The sequence below is a fragment of the Macaca nemestrina genome, chromosome 10 (genome assembly GCF_043159975.1).
Source record: "Macaca nemestrina isolate mMacNem1 chromosome 10, mMacNem.hap1, whole genome shotgun sequence".
Taxonomy (NCBI): Eukaryota; Metazoa; Chordata; class Mammalia; order Primates; family Cercopithecidae; genus Macaca; species Macaca nemestrina.
In genome coordinates, this window is record NC_092134.1 from 129,401,015 (window position 1) to 129,413,927 (window position 12,913).

Here is a 12,913-nt window from a genome sequence, read left to right on the forward strand (position 1 = left end):
AAACCACTAAATTGTAGTTTAACTGTAGTTAAACCACTTTTTTTTTTTTTTTTTTTTTTTTTTTTTGAGACGGAGTCTCGCTCTGTCGCCCAGGCTGGAGTGCAGTGGCCGGATCTCAGCTCACTGCAAGCTCCGCCTCCCGGGTTCGGGCCATTCTCCTGTCTCAGCCTCCTGAGTAGCTGGGACTACAGGCGCCCGCCACCTCACCCGGCTAGTTTTTTGTATTTTTTAGTAGAGACGGGGTTTCACCGTGTTAGCCAGGATGGTCTCGATCTCCTGACCTAGTGATCCACCCGTCTCGGCCTCCCAAAGTGCTGGGATTACAGGCTTGAGCCACCGCGCCCGGCCTTAGTTAAACCACTTTAAATGAGTGGATTATATCTCATTAAAATTATTTTTAAAATAACTGGCTGTGTCCTCATTTGATAAAGTTAGTGAGCTTGTATTTTTTTTTTTTTTTGAGACAGAGTCTCACTCTGTCCCCCAGGCTGGAATGCAGTGGCGTGATCTCGGCTCACTGCAAGCTCCGCCTCCCGGGTTCACGCCATTCTCCTCCCTCAGCCTCTTGAGTAGCTGGGACTACAGGCATCTGCCACCGCGCCTGGCTAATTTTTTATAGTTTTAGTAGAGACGGGGTTTCACCGTGGTCTCGATCTTCTGACCTTGTGATCCGCCTGCCTCGGCCTCCCAAAGTGCTGGGATTACAGGCGTGAGCCACCGTGCCCGGCAGTGAGCTTGTTTTTACTGTTGTTTTTGTTTTGGCTTACCTAGGGCCCTTGAGAACTTGACAAAGATTGCATATTTGTCAGTGCTGCTCCTGAAGAGCCCTTTGGCTCACACCTTTTCAAAGACTCATAAAGTGCTTTGTTAACTCTTGCAAAATCCAACTGAGGTAGAGTTCCCAGATTTAGCAATATAGACACAGAATACCCAATGACATTCGAATTTCAGATAAACCGCAAATACCCTTTTAGGAAAGTATGTCCCATGTAACTGTTTTTTTTTTTTTTTTTTTTTTGAGACAAAGTCTCGCTGTCACCCAGGCTGGAGTGCAGTGGTGCAATCTCGGCTCACTATAGCCTCTGCCTCCTGGGTTCATGCCATTCTCGTGCCTCAGCCTCCCGAGTAGCTGGGACTACAGGCGCCTGCCACCACACCCAGCTAATTTTTGTATTTTTAGTAGAGACTGGGTTTCACCGTGTTAGCCAGGATGGTCTCTATCTCCTGACCTCGTGATCCGCCTGCCTTGGCCTCCCAAAGTGCTGGGATTACAGGTGTGAGCCACTGCGCCCGGAAGGTGTATTAACTTCTAAAAGTACAGTGTAAATCCTCAAGGACTTTATAATCCAGGAGGTGATATACAGAAAACTTAGATCATTTACTAAACAAAGCATCTGGTGACAAATAATACAGATCAAGTTTAATATCTATATGCTGATAAGTCGAAGGTAAGAGGGTACAAAACTTATGGTGGGCAGGGAAAGCTGTGCATCAGACTGATTAGAAGAGCAAACACAGCAAAGTGTTTTTTAAGTGGTTAGGGGAAGAATGTGCTCTCAGCGTCCTGGGTGTGTTCTATATGCGTGGTTCTCAATCTTTTTTTCCTATACCATCTTCTCAAAAGGAACCTCCAAGGCATGCAATTCCTTTAAAAAACACATGTATTTCTCTTCTCTTCACTCCCTCCCCAACACTCACAAACACATTTCATATACTCTCAGACACCCCACATAGAGGCACTGTTGGCCCATGTTGCATCAAGCCTCTGTCACTGCTATGGAGTTTCTTGTAGTAACTTTCTAAGTAGCATGGCGCACACCCACTCCTAATGGGTCTGCATGCCTCTATGCTTTCATCAATCTGTCTCCCTCCTGGTCCCCTTACCGCTGGGCACAGGTGTCTAAACAGAGCCAAGATGATCGTGTTACTCCCTGGGCCACATGGGTCTGCTTGGGCTCATATCCCCTGGGGAACATCGCAGAGAAAGAATGCTCATTAAAATAGCTTGTTAGGCTCCAGCTGACTTTCCATTTTGTTTGACACTTTTTTTTTTTTTTTTTTTTTTCAGATGGAATCTAGCTCTGTTGCCAGGCTGAAGTGCAGTGGCACGATCTTGGCTCACTGCAACCTCCAGCTCCCGGGTTCAAGCAATCCTCCTACCTCAGCCTCCCAAGTAGCTGGGATTACAGGCATGTGCCACCATGCCCAGGTGATTTTTATATTTTTAGTAGAGACAGGGTTTTACCATGTTGGCCAGGATGGTCTCAATCTCCTGACCTCAGGTGATCTGTCCACCTCGGCCTCCCAAAATGTTGGGATTACAGGCATGAGCCACTGCACCTGGCCAGTTTGACACGTTTGAGTCTGAAAACTTTAAAACTGCCCAACCCTTTCCAAACATCCATTGGAAATGAAAAATGTCTGATGCAATTCTGGAAATTTTTGCTAGACCCATCTCCAATAAAATCTAGAAATAGCAATACTTTTTTTAAAAAAGCCTACCAAGAAAAAGACAAAGATGAGCCAGGTGTGGTGGCTCACGCCTGAAATCCCAGCACTTTGGGAGGCTGAGGCAGGCGGATCACGAAGTCAGGAGATCAAGACCATCCTGGCTAACACGGTGAAACCCCGTCTCTACTAAAAATACAAAAAATTAGCCGGGCATGGTGGCAGGTGCCTGTAGTCCCAGCTACTCGGGAGGCTGAGGCAGGAGAATGGCGTGAACCTGGGAGGCAGAACTTGCAGTGAGCCGAGATTGCACCACTGCACTCCAGCCTGGGCGACAGAGGGAGACTCCGTCTCAAAAAAAAAAAAAAAAGACAAAGATGGCCATGAAATCTACCGTGATAACTTCTAACCCATCTTACCACACATCCTAAACTTGGGGAAGAAGTTATCCTAGAGCCATCCTAGAAATGCCCATTCCTAACTTCTCTGTCCTTGGCTTGTCTTTTCAAAGAATTGATCATCCGTGGCTGAGTGATAAGAAGTTTTAAATGCAGCATGGTTTTACAGTGAATTTGAGGATAGTTCAAGTCCTGACACAGAGACTGAGAAAGGAAAGGAGAAAAACTATTCGAAGTGAAAAACAAACCACTAATTGAAGAAAGGTAGGGGGTGGCATGAGATTAAGTGAGGAGGGTAAGGGAACAAAAATTAACCTTATTATAGAAACCACAAACGAGGCGAGCAGTACAATATTCTACATTCAGGAATGCCATGGCTACGTTGATATGTAAATCTGGCACTTGAACAACAGAGTATTATTGCTGCTAATATGGTAATCCTCAGAGGTACAGAGAAAAAGTGGGTGGGTCATGTGAAATTCATGAAATGCTTGAGGTGAACTCACTGTCGAAGTATTAGTCATGTTTTGTTTTGTGTGTGTTTTTTTTCCAATTTATTTTATAGATAAGTATTCCTCTGTACTTTTCGTTTTCTGAAAGTTTAGCTTATTTTCAAAAGGCTATAAAATATTCTATTGGAAAAGTTTGTTTTTGTTCTAAAGGCATTTTGCAACATGCCTCCCCTCCTTTGGCCTACACAGACAAATATGCCTACATTTGCATACAGCACAGTACCTATTTACTCTCTGTATTGGTTAGAAAGTTCAGAGGCAACAGTCAAAAGGAACATTTTCAGACTGAGCACATAACTCAGCCTCCAGCTTGTTAGCGGGAGCAAAATAAATAAATAAAGCCAAGAAGTACTGAAGCAGTCTGTTGACAGAGAAGGAAAAAAAAGACCCAATCAGCATAAAAATAAGGAAGAGAAAATGAAGCTCAAGGAACTAAAACCTTCTAAGCTCAAACTTTCCTTCACCTCTTCCCCTTCACCAGCATACTAAAAGCTTCCCTTCAAACGCAACAACAGTAGTTCTTGATACTGTACTATCCACTCTTTTTTACTTAAAATATTGTTGCTTTTTTTTTTTTGAGACAGAGTCTTCACTCTGCAGCCCAGGCCGGAGTGCAGTGGCGTGATCTCGACTCACTGCAACCTCCGCCTCCGAGGTTCAAGCGATTCTCCTGCCTTAGCCTCCTGAGTAGCTGGGATTACAGATGTGCATCACCACACCCAGCTAATTTTTGTATTTTTAGTAGAGACGGGCTTTCACCACGTTGGCCAGCCTGGTCGCGAACTCCCAACCTCAGGTGATCCACCCACCTTGGCCTCTGAACGCTGAAATTATAGGCCACCGTGCCTGGCCTACTGTTGCTGTTTCTAAGCCATATACATCCCTCACCCAGTGAGAAAGAATAAAATGTGCCCTTATTTGAAGAAATAATAGAAAATGTATTTATTTGGCCAATAAGCAACTGTTTAAAACTGAGCAACCCTTTGTAAGAGAGGGCTTTCCAAGCATCCCTATTAGTCTTTTACACTTTAGTATGGATATGCTTTTTTTTCTCTTACCTGCTCCCTAAATATTAATTTAACACAGGGTTTACGAGGGGGAGAAAAGAGGAATATATGGTTTTGGAGGATAGACATTATAAGACAGGGAAGATCTGGGTAGATCTGATTGCTGTGGTTGGGCTTTCAATATTTGAAGAGCAGCAAGTAGACACTGGATACCTGTGGGGGTTAGGGTCGGGGAGGTAGCAGAGAGCTGAAGAAAGTACAGTCAGGTACCTTCTTTAACAATTCTTGGTCGGGCACGGTGGTTCACGCCTGTAATCCCAGCACTTTGGGAGGCCGAGGTGGGCAGATCATGAGGTCAGGAGATCAAGAGCATCCTGGCTAACACGGTGAAACCCTGTCTCTACTAAAAATACAAAAATTAGCTGGGCGAGGTGGCGGGTGCCTGTAGTCCCAGCTACTCAGGAGGCTGAGGCAGGAGAATGGCATGAACCTGGGAGGCGGAGCTTGCAGTGAGCCGAGACTGCACCACTGCACTCCAGCCTGGGTGACAGAGCGAGCCTCCATCTCAAAAAAACAAAAAACAAACAAAGAAACAAAAAAACCTGAAAAAACAAAACGAATTCTCTCTTCTGTTCCTTTCTGTCCAAAAGGAGTACTTTTCAGTTGTACCTTAGATTTCTGGTGTTAGGATTGAGTGACACAGCATTCATTCAAGGGGCTTATAAATCCTTCCAGTCCTTTCCCCAGGGTCACTAGCACTTCAAATTCCCAGGTGTCCCTAATTTGAGAAGTAACCTGGGAATAGCATGAGACTCTGGCTGTCCCCTCCTCGCCAATTAAGACAATATTCCTTTCTCTACCCAGCAGTTATGAACCCCTTCACCACCAAGAGCCTGATCTTTAGTTTGGTGGTGGTGGTGGTGGTGGTGGCGGTGGTGGTGGCGGTGGCGGTTGTGGTGGCAGCGGCCGGCAGGAACAAGGGCACCTCCCACGTACACAGGAGGAGTATTTCATTACTCCTTAATGAAGGCTCTGGCCCTGACCCCTCGGCACTGTCTCCAGTTAGGAACATACCCACAGCAGTTAATCAGGCAGCCTGGAGAAAACCAGAGATCCACTTCAGAAAGGAAGGGATATTTATTGATAAACAGAAGTAGTCTTTTAAAAAGTGTTTATTTTTGGCAATAAAGAGCACATTTTTCTTCTGCTGCTGAAGAAGAAAAGGTGCCTGGCCCTGTGTGTGTCTGTTGGGTAAACCCTCAGGAGATGTCTGCATCAGACTTGCAGATGTCTAAACTTGCTGTGGCACATGTTAACACTTATCGCTTGAAACCCTTTTTTAAAAAAGCAGGTTTCAGAGTCCACTTTTGAGCTTGTTGTTTCCAGTGTAAAGTTGGTAAACCCAGCATTTTTGTTGAATGGAAATCCGACATGGCTCCTTTTCTGAATCTTGTATTTTTAAGGGAGAAAAGATTGGAACCCTGGGTCATTAGGAGGAGGTATGCTTTTGGTACCTGGAAACTTCACAAGAGTAGCAGGGGAACCATTTCTTACCTCATAAGTAGCCTTAACTGTTCCATTTTTTGCTTCAATCTTCCCCATTTCTAAGAAAAAAATACAAGCAAATTTACTATTGAAATGCTATCAAACCTACTTATGACCATAAAGATATTTTCAAAAAGCCACAAATATTTATGGGGATTTAAGTGCTAACAACATTTCTTTTATTTTCTTTTTTCTTTTTTTCTTTCTTTCTTTCTTTTTTTTTTTTTTTTTTGATACAGAGTCTTGCTCTGTCCCCCAGGCTAGAGTGCAGTGGCACGGTCTCAGCTCACTGCAACCTCTGCCACCCAGGTTCAAGCAATTCTCCTGCCTCAGCCTCCTGAGTAGCTGGGATTACCGGTGTGTGCCACCACACCTGGCGAATTTTTGTATTTTTAGTAGAGACAGGGTTTCACCATGTTGGCCAACCAGGTTGTTCTTGAACTCCTGACCTCAGGTGATTCACCCACCTCGGCCTCCCAAAGTGCTGGGATTACAGGTGTGAGCCACCACACCCGGCCCAATATTTCTTGACTCTAAGTTACATACTGTCTATTGCTAGACGTAAATATCTTTTTCTTTTGGCTTGCTTTATAATACTATGGATATTCTGATTTTTCTGTTTGGGATCATATAGTAGGCACATATCTTTATTCATTTTTTGATTAATTTATATAATCTACATATTTTAAGGCATATTTTCAATTCCTTTAACTTTTTTTTTTTTTTTTTTGAGACAGAGTCTCACTCTGTTGCCCAGGCTGGAGTACAGTGGTGTGATCTCAGCTCACTGCAACCCCCCACCTCCCGGGTTCAAACGATTCTCCTGCCTCAGCCTCCCGAGTAGCAGGGATTACAGGTGCCCACCACCATGCCCAGCTAATTTTTGTATTTTTAATAGAAACAGGGTTTCGCCATGTTGGCCAGACTGGTCTCGAACTCTTGACCTTAGGTGATCTGCCCCCCTCGGCCTCCCAAAATGTTGGGATTACAGGCATGAGCCACCACGCCCAGCCTCCTTTAACTTTCAAAGGCTTCCTTCATCTGTATAAAAAGATTTCCATCATAGGCTGCATCTTTAAATCTTTCTGCTTGTACAAAGAATTGTTCTTCAAAACATTTGTATAAATCTGAAGGTAGTTAATGTCATTCTTTGGTTAATTCAATGTTACATGAACAACATAACACCTAATACTTTGCGATAAATTATAAAATTTTTAGTAATAGTACCACTTAATGGTTTCCAAAAATGTTTGTGTGAATATTATCTCTTGTAGGAATGAAGGTATTGTCACTTGGAATCTAACCTGTCTAACATGCTATTTCTGTCACCAACAACAGTTCTTTGTTAGAGGGCATAGTTGTGGTAGCTAATGTTTTGTGTGTATATATATATATACACATTTTTTTTGAGACGGAGTTTCGCTTTTTTTTTTTTTTTGAGACGGAGTCTTGTTTTGTGGCCCAGGCTGGAGTGCAGTGATGCGATCCCGGCTCACGCAAGCTCCGCCTTCCAGGTTCACGCCATTCTCCTGCCTCAGCCTCCCGAGTAGCTGGGACTACAGGTGCCCACCGCCACGCCTGGCTAATTTTTTGTATTTTTAGTAGAGACGGGGTTTCACCATGTTAACCAGGATGGTCTCAATCTCCTGACCTCGTGATCCGCCCGCCTCGGACTCCCAAAGTGCTGGGATTACAGGCGTGGCCACCTTGCTCGGCCAGAGTTTTGCTTTTGTTGCCCAGGCTGGAGTGCAATGGGGCATCTCGGCTCAATGCAACCTCCACCTCCCAGGTTCAAGCAATTCTCCTGCCTCAGCCTCCCGAGTAGCTAGGATTACAGGCATTCGTCACCATGTCCGGCTAATTTTGTATTTTTAGTAGAGACGGGGATTTCTCCATGTTGGTCAGGCTGGTCTTGAACTCCCGACCGCAGGTGATCCACCCGCCTTGGCCTCCCAAAGTGCTAGGATTACAGGCATGAGCCACTGCGCTCGGCCATCCCTAAAAGTCTGATAGCGTAATTTTGCTTAGTAGCCACTTTTGGCTCTGTGATGTGTCTAGATGTGTTTAGGCTGGAGTGCAGTGGCACAATCATAGTTTACTGTAACCTCAAACTCTTGGGCTTCAGTGATCCTCAGTGATCCTCCTGCCTCAGTCTCACAAGTAGCTGGGCTAATATGCCTAGCATTTAAAAAAAAAAGAAAAAAAGTTGTAGAGGAGGTGGGGGTTGGGTAATGGAATTTCACTATGTTGCCCAGGCTGGTCTCCACCTCCTGGCCTCAAGTGATCCTCTCACCTCAGGCTCCCAGTAAAGACTCTTTCTTTTTTTTTTTTTTTTTTTTTTGAGGTGGAGTCTCGCTCTGTCGCCCAGGCTGGAGTTCAAGTGGCGTGGTGTCTGCTCACTGCAACCTCCGCATCCGGGGTTCAAGCAATTCTCCTGCCTCAGCCTCCCAAGTAGCTGGGATTACAGGTGCCCACCACTACACTTGGCTAATTTTTTTGTATTTTTAGTAGAGACAGGGTTTCACCATCTTGGCCAGGCTGGTCTCAAACTCCTGACCTCATGATCCACCAGCCTCGACCTCCCAAAGTGCTGGGATTACAGGTGTGAGCCACTGCACCTGAACAAGATTTTTTTCTAATAGGAAAAATTAACCAGTCCTGGTGGCATGTTCCTATAGTCCCAGCTACTCTGGAGGCTGAGGTGGGAGGATCGCTTGAGCCTGAAAGGCAGAGGTTTTAGTAAGTCGAGATTATGCCACTGCACTCCAGCCTGGGTGACAGAGTAAGACTCTGTCTCAAAAAAAAAAAAAAAAAAAAATTTTTTTTGGAGATGAAACTGAAGGCTATAAGGTTTTTAAAAATAGAAAGAATAAAATTATCAAAAAAAGAAAAGATTTTTTTTTTGCTTGCTCCATGAAATAGTCCTTTAAAAATGTATTCTAAGCTTATTTCGAAAAAGTTTCAGAGTATTCTTTCATCCTTATTTCATAAGCAAGCCCATGTTGATTCTATATCTACTGTTTATGGTTTTTCTAGACTCACATCATGCTATTTCTCAACTTTTACCTATTCGAGATGAAAGGCACTGTTTCAAAAAGATGTTTCCCCACACCTAGCCCCCATAAAGTGTTCCAACTGGCCTTTTCTGAACAGTTCCTGACATCATCGCCCCTTTCAAGAGACAGTCACCAAAGGTGCCTCAGCAAGCTCTTCCGTTTGTGTGTGAATGATAGTTTTTTGCTTATTTGTTTGCTTGTTTTTTTTTTGTTGTTGTTGTTGTTTTGGAGATGGAGTGTCGCTCTGTCACGCAGGCTGGAGTGCAGTGGCGCGATCTCAATTCACTGTAACCTCTGCCTTCTGAGTTCAAGCGATTCTCCTGCCTCAGCCTTCCAAGTAGCTGGGATTGCAGGCACACACCACCCTGCCTGGCTAATTTTTGTATTTTTGGAGATGGAGTTTCACCATATTGGCCAGGCTGGTCTCGAACTCCTCACCTGATGATCCACCCACCTCAACCTACCAAAGTGCTAGGATTATAGGCATGAGCCACTGTGCCCAGCCTGTGTGGGGCTTGTTTTTAATCTGAGCAAAATAAATATTCTGTTTTCATTCCTGTTTTGGACTTGGTGCCGCCCAATATTTTCTGGGGCCTTCTGCTGGAAGCTTTTGGACACATAACCACACTGATATATAGGAACTTGGTGAAGGCATGTACATATTTTTCACACAAATGACTAAGCTCTTCGTTCCTTTAATTTTCAAAAATTAGATCTTTAGACAAACACCTTGTTTCCCCAATAAAATAGTATTATTAGAACTGGGAGTTTATACAACTATTCTGTTACTGGGATTATTTTATAGTATAGCATAGGAATTTTAAAGTCCTGAGAGTTTAGAGCTATGGCCTCTCCTGACACTCCCACTGCCCTCGCAATAATGAGATTTAAAACACGAAAGTAGCGACACCCTCCTTCCACATTTTACCAGAAGAACATACATATCATTGTGAATTTTATAGATTTGCTTTACATGGAAGCCCTGGCCTCTAGATATTTCTCTGGAAGTAGGAGAGAAAGTCATTTTGCCTTAAGTAATGCTGCCTTTCACATAAGCTTCTTGAATTGACTGCTGCCAGTTCAAGATGGCCTTGTGCTGGCTGACACAAATGCAGGGAAGGATTGCACAAGAAACCTTGATCTTTTCCCGCGGTGTTCAGCACCCGGGTCATCAGCCTGGACTTAGCTCCTCCGCCACAGCTTCCCCCTTCCCCTTTTAGCACGTGGTTCTTGTGTTGTGTTCTGTTATTTCTGTTGTTTTGTTTTTTAAGACAGAAAATTCTCGGATGGGGGGAGCATCCTTTTCCCTAATCCTTAAAGGTTTCCGCGGTTGGCTTTGTTTTGTCTTGGAAAACTTCAAGCCTTTAGTGTGTTTCCCTTAGATAGCCTCCTCTCCCACTCAGCATGGAACGTGCCCGTTCACCTGCTCTGTTCTTGCTGCTGCAGGTGAGGCCCAAATACGTGCTTGTAACCTTCCTGCCCATGGCTTCCAGAGGACAAGATCATACCTTCTCTTCATGGTCACCGCCTCCTCTCCCTATGCTGTAAGGTCTCTGAGGTGAGGTGGAAGGTGTAGGCTGATTACACCTGCCCAATTTGCTGCCATACAGTTGGGTCCCTGCCCACTCCCCAGTGTGCCTCCACCACGTCCTGCCCCTTCCCAGCCCTCCACTCATTCATGCTTTTCTCCCTTGTTCCTACTCCTAAATCCACTCGTTGCCACTGACACGGTGCTAGGCAGCTCTTCCCAACCCCCTTTACTCTGCTACCCTTTAGGCATGAGAAGAGCTACCTCTGCAGTTTCGCAGGTCCCCGCCGGGCAGCTCAGTCCCCAGCCAAAGTGCTAAGGTGCACGGCAAGGCTGTTCTCCTGTTTCCACAGGTGCCGCCGGGAGCTGGTTTGCTGTGAGGCAGGCTTGTGACGGAATTAGATCTTTTTAGCATTCTCCAAGAGAGCTGCCTCTCCAGTTTTTCCTCTTTAATGTTTCCAGCAAACAGGTGGTTCCTCCACTGGTAGTAAATTCCTGGATATTTTTACCTACCACTCCATAAACAAAATGACAATGTTATTGGAAATGTCATACAACCAGGCATATGAGTAATGTCCCCATTAATCAATTTGCCAAAGAAAACAGGTTGCTATCTAAGCTTGTCTGGAGAGATGCTAGCTATGTGAAGGAAATAAAACTGAAACATCTGCTTTAAAGTACACTGTCAAGATATAAATGATATATGCTTGGTGATTTAGTATGTTTTAAAATCAACGAATTGTTACAGGAACTTCACTATAATGCTATGAGTAGTGCCTGTAGGACAGAGGTACAGATAACATAGAATCTAGGAGAGATGCAGGTTTTACTGGATTTGTCACTATATTAAGAAATGTCAAACTACAAAGACATAGTAGTTATACTACTATATACAAGCTATAGTATAACAAATTCATTCTTTTATCATTTACAAAATGTGTTGAGCAGGCACTGTGCTATATACTAGAAATGCAAAGATTAACTAGATAGGGCCTCTGCCCTCAAGGAGCTTACACACTAATGGGGATTTATTTTACGTTTCATTTCCATACTTCCTTAAGAATGTAAACGAGTAACTTCAATATAGTGTATTAAGTGTGATAATAAAGGTATTCAGAAAATATAGAGAGGAACCAGGGCAAGCCTTTACGGAAAGGCTGATTTCTGAGCCAGGTCTCAAACACTGACTACACGTTTTTCTAAGCAGGCAGCAAAAGAAACATTTGCAAAGTCATAGTTCAGTGAAACAACACAGGGTGGGGTGGGGGGGTGGGGGGAACTGCAAATAATTAGATTTGAGAGTAATGTAGGCATCTCAAGAGATGAGAGCAGTGTCAAGAGCTGAAGCCAAAGAAGTGGACAGGTGATAGATGATGAAGCACCTTGAATGCCAAGCTTAGGATGTGGACTTAATTTGAAGGTACTGGGGAGCTACTGAAGGTTTAAGCAGGAGAGTGACAAATCTGAGAGAACCTGGCTTGTTCACATGCAGTTGGCAGCTCTGTATACCTCTTATTTTATTATTTTGTTTATTTTATTTTTTAACATTTTATTACACTAGATTATACCACACTCATAATATATGCTATATGGTGGTATGGTATACAGAACTGAATATAACTGAGTGTAAGGGCCTGCCATATAGTAACCCTTCCCGATATCTGATGACTGAACAAAAACTCTTTAGAAGTGTCTCACCCTTGGTCAGATGGAGGTGGGACTGGAGGACCACAGGTCAAGTGTCCTGACTTCATTGCCCTCCAGGTTCTTTCTGTCACATACATGCAACAAGTGACAAAAGAACTGTTGGTAAGTCCCCATAAATACGTAGTGCAGCTACATGGCAATGCCCAATATATGTTCCAGAAATTATCTTAATCCCTTCTTCAATCAAAATTTTAATCCAATCTATTGTATCTGGGAAAGAACATTAACTTCTGAAATGTTAGTAGGACATAGATTTTACTCTAGAGAAGTCTTTTTTTTTTTTTTTTTTTTTGAGACGCAGTCTCGCTCTGTTGCCCAGACTGGAGTGCAGTGGCGCGATCTCGGCTCACTGCAAGCTCCGCCTCCCGGGTTCATGCCATTCTCCTGCCTCAGCCTCCCGAGTAGCTGGGACTACCGGCTCCTGCCACCACGCCCGGCTAATTTTTTTGTATTTTAGTAGAGATGGGGTTTCACCGTGTTAGCCAGGATGGTCTAGATCTTCTGACCTCGTGATCGCCCGCCTCGGCTCCCAAAGTGCTGGGATTACAGGTGTGAGCCACCGCTCCCAGTCAGAAGTCTTTTATTTTCAATCTTGCCGAACGATATCCATTTTGCAAGATGAGCGATACCTGTAATGGATACACAGCAGTTAGACTAAAAATTATCAGTGCACTTTGTTTTCCCAGGCCATGCCTATTAACACATATTACCA

General features: G+C 44.1%; 1 protein-coding gene across 1 annotated transcript in view; it reads left to right on the forward strand.

Moving 5' to 3' along the window:
* The window catches only part of LOC105482129 (G protein-coupled receptor 19), a 96,859-nt gene extending 85,522 nt beyond the window's left edge, over positions 1–11,337 (forward strand). The window contains exon 5 of the transcript XR_011609337.1: positions 10,413–11,337. The gene's annotated coding sequence lies outside the window, so the exon portion shown is untranslated. The remainder of the gene's footprint in view (positions 1–10,412) is intronic.
* The last annotated feature ends 1,576 nt before the right edge of the window (positions 11,338–12,913 follow it).